The following is a 6000-nucleotide window of genomic DNA, read 5'->3' as shown; positions in this document are numbered from 1 at the left end:
TGTATGTAGATATTTTCTGAAGGGAGCACGGACTCCTTCCTTATTTCTTTCCTCTGTGGTTGGAGAATAGCGGGCTAAGAGGTGGCCAGTCTGGGGTTTTTGTAGGCAATGGAAAGAGAGAGAGGGCTGGGGAAAGCCTAGACATGGTTCCCTTCAATTGTCCTCCCTTTCTTCAGGTCCCTCCCTGTTTTTTCCTAGTCATGGTGGACACTTGGGCCTCAGACCAACAGAAGCCCAGTGACAGTGGAGTTCAGCCCCCTCACTTCTCAGCTGAATGTACAGCCACCTCACATTCCAAGTGGGGCTAAAACGCTGGGAATTCACACCTCCCAGGCTTTCCCTTCTCAGTTCCTTCCTTGTGTCTGTTGCAAACTTCACTGAGACACTGAAGCAGCTCTGCCCTGGTAGTTCTGCACAGCCCTCTGCCCAGGTGCCACTGGGCACTCTTCCTTGAGGGAAGAGTTAGCGGGTCCATAGTCTGCACTCAGAGAGGTCGCCCAGAGTCCATTCCCCCGGGCAGGTTGGACAGGGGGGCTAGCTTGGAGAGCTGGAGGAAGATGGCAGAGTAAGAGTTGGTATGAGCCAGCACCTGCTCAGCCAGACTTCCTAAGCTCCCCACTGGACCCAGGCCAGGCCCATTCCCAGTGCCTGGAGGATCCCAGCTGAGGTCCCCTCCCTGCACCCAGCACCCTCCTCCCTGTTTCACCACCAGGGGGCGGGAGTAGCTTGCTTGCTCACTCTGGACCCTGCCAGCCTGGCAGGTGGCAGCACAGGCAGTGCAGCCTAAGGCACTGGTGGTGGCGAGCCTCCTCCCCCTCCTTGAACTGTGGGGTAGGGTCTCAGCAGTTTGCGACCACCCCAGGGGCTGTGCATGGAGACATCACTCACCGCTGAGCCACTGTCCAGTCTAGAACCCGCTGGCTCCACCGAAGCCAGACTCTGCTTGGCCAGCTGCCCCACATGCCCCGGGGGCCTTGTCACCCTCATGAATCGCTGTGGCCCAACCCTCCCATCCCAGGAAGTGGCCGGCCCAATTGTCATGGCTCACTGCCCAGTGCAGTCAGGCCTGCCAACAAGCATATAGCCAGGAATTGGGCCCCCGAGGGAGGAGGGGGGAAGAGGGATGTGCAGACTGGGGCTGATGTGGGACACTTGGTGGTGTAAACACAACCCCTCCACACTGCACCAGCCCCTTGGACCACATTCCCGGGCACCCCTGCCTGGTGTGGCACTCTCAGGCCTGGCGTGGGGGCAAGGGACCAGGATCTGCAGCCTGGAGGCAGCCCTTGTTGGCTTGGAGTTGCAGTAGTCATCAGGGAGGGATGAGGGGTGCCATGAGGCAGCCTCATGCAAGTCCCCGGTTTCTCCAAGAGGTCAGCAATCCAGTCCGCTTGGCCTGGTGTGCACACAGAGGCGTTCAATTGAGCCTTTGGTCATTTTGGATGTTTTGGACACTGGCTCTTTATATACATAGATTTAATTCTTAACTTTGTAATGATAGCCACTCTCACAGGTGTGAGGTGATATCTCATTGAGTTTTGATTTATATTTCCCTCATGGTTAGTGATATTGAGCATCTTTTCTTGTGCATATTAGTCATCTATATGTCTTCTTGGTGGAAATATCTATTTAGAGCCTCTGCCCATTTCTTGTTATTGAGTTGTTTTTGTTATTGAATTGTATGAGTTGTTCATATTTTTTTTAAATATTAGCCCTTTATTGAATATATGCTTTGCAAACATACTCTCCCATGCAGTAGGTGGTCTTTTCCTTTTTTGGATAATCTCCTTTGCTGTGCAGAAACTTTTTAGTTGGATATAGTCCCACTTGTTTATTTCTTCTTCTGTCTACTTTACTTTTAGAGTCCTATCTCTCAAAAATCATTGCCAAGACCAATGTCAAGTAGCTAACTAACTGCTTATGTTTTCTTATAGGATTTTTGTGTTTTCAGGTTTTATATTTCAACTTTTTAATTGATTTTGAGTTAATTTTGTGTATGGTGTAACATAGTGGTCTATTTTTATTCTTTCTGTGGCTGTCCAATTTTCCCAACACCATTTATTAAAGAGACTGTCCTTTCCACATTGTATATTCTTGCCTCCTTTGTCATAAATTAATTGATCATATATACCTGGGTTTATTTTTTACTCTCTTTTCTGTTCCATTTATCTACATGTCTGTTTTAATGTCAATGCCATATTGTTTACTATAGCTTTGTATTATACCGTATTTTTCGGACCATAAGACGCACTTTTTCCCCCCCAGAAGTGGGGGGAAAAAGTCCCTGCGTCTTATGGTCCAAATATAGCCTACACATATATTGTACTTTAAAAAAAAAGTTTTTTTACTTGCCCGGCTCTGTGTGGTCTCTGTGTGCTTGCCCGGCTCTAAAATGGTTCTAAATGCTGCTGTTTACTTTACAGGGTTGATTACATGTGTTTATGACTGTGATGTTGGGTTTTAATGCACATAAAATATTTTAGGACACTATTTGTTTCAGAATCTTTTTTTCTTCATTTCCCTTCTCTAAAAACTGGTGCATCTTATGGTCTGGTGCGTCTTATGGTCCAAAAAATACGGTAGTTAAAAATCAGTAAGTGTGATTTTGTTCTTTTTATCAAGATTGCTTTGGCTATTTGGTGTCTTGTGGTTCCATACAGTTTTAGGATAGTTTGTTCTATTTCTGTGAAAAATGCCATTGAAATTTTGATAGGGATTTTGTTAAATTTATAGATTTCTTTGCATGTACAGGCAGTTTAACAATATTCTTCCAGTCCATGAACGTGGAATATCTTTCCATTTATTTGTGTCTTCTTCAATTTTTTTCATCAGTGTCATAGTTTCAGTGTAGAGATCATTCCCTTCATTGGTTATATTTATTCCCAGGGGTTGTATTCTTTTTGTAAATGAATTGTTTTTTTAGATTTCCTTTTCTGCTAGTTCATTGTTAGTGTATACAAATGCAATAAAAGAATAGTATCTCTTTTATTGATTTTGTATCTTGCAACTTTATTGAATTTTTTTTTACCAGTACCAACCGTTTTTTTAGTGCAGTCTTTCCATTTTCTTTATATAATATCATGTCATCTGCAAATAGAGAGAGCCCATCTTGTTCCTTTCTGATTTGAGGTCCTTTTATTTCTTTTTCTTGCCTACTTACTTTGGGATTTATAATTACTCTCATGGTTGTATCAATATCCACAAATCTGTATTACATCTTCCTTTACCTTTCTTATATTTGTTATTTGTACTTTTTTTAAAAAAATGTTTTTCATTATACATTCAGTAAAAAGACAAATATTTGGTATTGGTTGGTCCTTTTCATAATTTGTTAGATTTCTGTTATATTAATATCTTCTATTAATTTTATAATTTTTCTTCAATCCTGCATTTTATATTATTATTTTTCCACCTATTAAAATTTTATGTAAATGTTATTAATTTTAGAAAATTTTATTTTTGATATTTCTAGTATAATTTTTCTTCAAAGAACTTATATATCTATAGCACAAGTTTTTACATGTATCATTCAGTTGTTCTTAATTTCTGTATATATTTATTTTTCTTTGACCTATGGGTAAGTCTATTTCCAAATATATGGATATTTTCTAGTTAACGTTTTGTAAGTGATTTTTTACTTTATGTAGAGAGAATCTGTTTATATAATTGAAAACTATTAAAATGGGTTGATCTTGTTTTATTCCCCAATATCTGCTCAATTTTTAAAAACATGCTATATTGAAAACTAATGTATTTTCAGCAGTTGGTTGTTGTGTTCACATATGCTCTATGTATGTTCAGTGATGTTAGTCTTGTGTCTCAGATTTTGTACATCATATTACTTAAGAAAGTGTTAAATATATACTATGAAAAATTAAATTACTTTTTTCATTTGGATTAGCTAAAAGCTGAGTTTTATATTTTCTCCCAGCTATTATATTTTTTCTTAACTAAGGATTTACTTGTGGCAATAACATTATGTAGGATTGTCGAATAATTGTTATAACAGCGATGAAGACCAACCAAGAACATATATTTTTGTTAAATTCACAATAAGCATAGGCTTACTTAACAATTTTGTCAAATAAAAACTAGAAGATTGCCAAGGACTTTATATAGTAGTACCTCTTTTATAAAATCCAAATGTGGCCCATAATTTCTCCAAGAACCATGTATGTGCACTTAGAGTGAATGGCCCTTTTCCCAAATACCACCGCAGTGGTCTCTTCTGTTCTGTTTATGATCCAGTACAGAATCCTAAATAGTGCATTTGTTCAGGATCCATGTAGAGACTTCATAGCATTTAAGATCCTGGGTGGCCAGTGTTATCCCGTGTATGATAAAGACTTAACGAAGTCATTTGAGCTGAAACCGGTTTGCCTCAGTAGATAGAGCATCAACCTGTGTACTGAAAGGTCCCAGGTTCGATTCCGGACAAGGGCATTTACCTTGGTTGTGGGCACATCCCCAGTAGGGGGTGTGCAAGAGGCAGCTGGTCAATGATTCTCTCACATCAATGTTTCTAGCTCTCTGTCCCTCTCTCTTCCTCTTCATAAAAAATAAATAAAATATTGTATATATATTTTTTAAAAAGTCATTTGACTTAAGGAAAAATTTCATTTTGTGAACTTTCTTTTTATCCTAAGTCCTGACCAAAAAATGGAATGCAAGCTGTGTTACATGCAACATTGGTTATAACAAAAATGATTTGTGGATGTGAGGGCGATCTGGCTGCGACATCTGTCACCCCATTGATCGCCAGGGTTGATTCGGCTGATCTGGCTGGCTAGGCGGGTGTCCCCCTCCTCCCTCACCGATCCATGTGCGTCCCTCCTGAAGCTGCGCGCTCGGTCGAAGAGGACGACTTTCCCCCAAGAGGAGAGGACCGGTCTTCGGTCAAGGGTATACGAGTAGCTGCGCTCCCCTGCTAGAACCTCCAAACAAGCTCTCAAAAATGATTCTTTAGTTGTAAAGTGTATCGAGACTGAAAGGACCCTAGAGGAAATATTCTGTTTTCTTATGCTTTCTGATTGCAGTGATTCTTATAACTGGAAACAATGCTTGTAGGAACCCTGGAGTTATACCTGACAGTATTGTTAGATACTAAAGGCCGGGTGCACAAATTTGTGCACAGGTGGGGTCTCCCCACCTGGCCAGTGATTGGGGCCAATCAGGGCAGTCTCACCCAGTCCCTGTGGGAGGTTGGCCGGCTGGGGAGGGACCATGAGAGGGCTCCAGGGCATGCCTGGCCCCAGCTCACCCAGTCCTGATCAGCCAGCCCCCAGCAGCAAGCTAACCTACCAGTCAGAGCTCATCATAGTAATGGGTTGACCACTTGGTCGGATAGTTAGCATACTAGGTTTTTATATATATAAATGTTGTTCCCAGTTATAATCATGTAACTTCTGAGCTGGGATAGCTCCTCTGTCTGTGCTTTCTCTTAAGAGACAATGTGAAAACCCATAGGGGTTATTTATACTTGGCCAAGAGAAATTACTGATATAATGGCTGGCATGGTGAATATGTTAGTTATGAAGTTCTATATGTGTGTTGCATACTACTTAGTCATTTTCTTTCATTGGATGCTGGTCCTTGTAGTTGAATAGTTATTTGGTAGGAATAATTGAGGATTGAGTTGTTTGTTTGCATATTCAGTTCACCTCATTGAGACACCACCATCCTTGACCAGATAATACCCAAGTTCAAGGCTTGAGAAGACTCTCTACCTCTGTAGGACTGCAAATCTGATCATATCAGGTTTCTCTTATTCTAATGACATATGTGAGGTGAATTAATCAGATTTCTCACCTAGATATGTCTAAGGTTTTGACTCAGGCCCTTCCTGTCCCAAAAGAACACTAAATTCATGGCCTGGGAGGTCTGACTTGAATAATTCTTTCATGAAAAAAGCATTCTGGAGTTTTAGGTCTACTTCTCTAGGTTCTCAGAGTTCCTTATTATCCTCTCACATGATATTTAAGATGTATTTATCATTTTGTC

Source organism: Pipistrellus kuhlii, unplaced genomic scaffold, assembly GCF_014108245.1.
Source record: "Pipistrellus kuhlii isolate mPipKuh1 unplaced genomic scaffold, mPipKuh1.p scaffold_m20_p_9, whole genome shotgun sequence".
NCBI lineage: Eukaryota > Metazoa > Chordata > Mammalia > Chiroptera > Vespertilionidae > Pipistrellus > Pipistrellus kuhlii.
The sequence above is the reverse complement of the archived record's forward strand: the minus strand, read 5'-3'. Positions refer to the sequence as shown.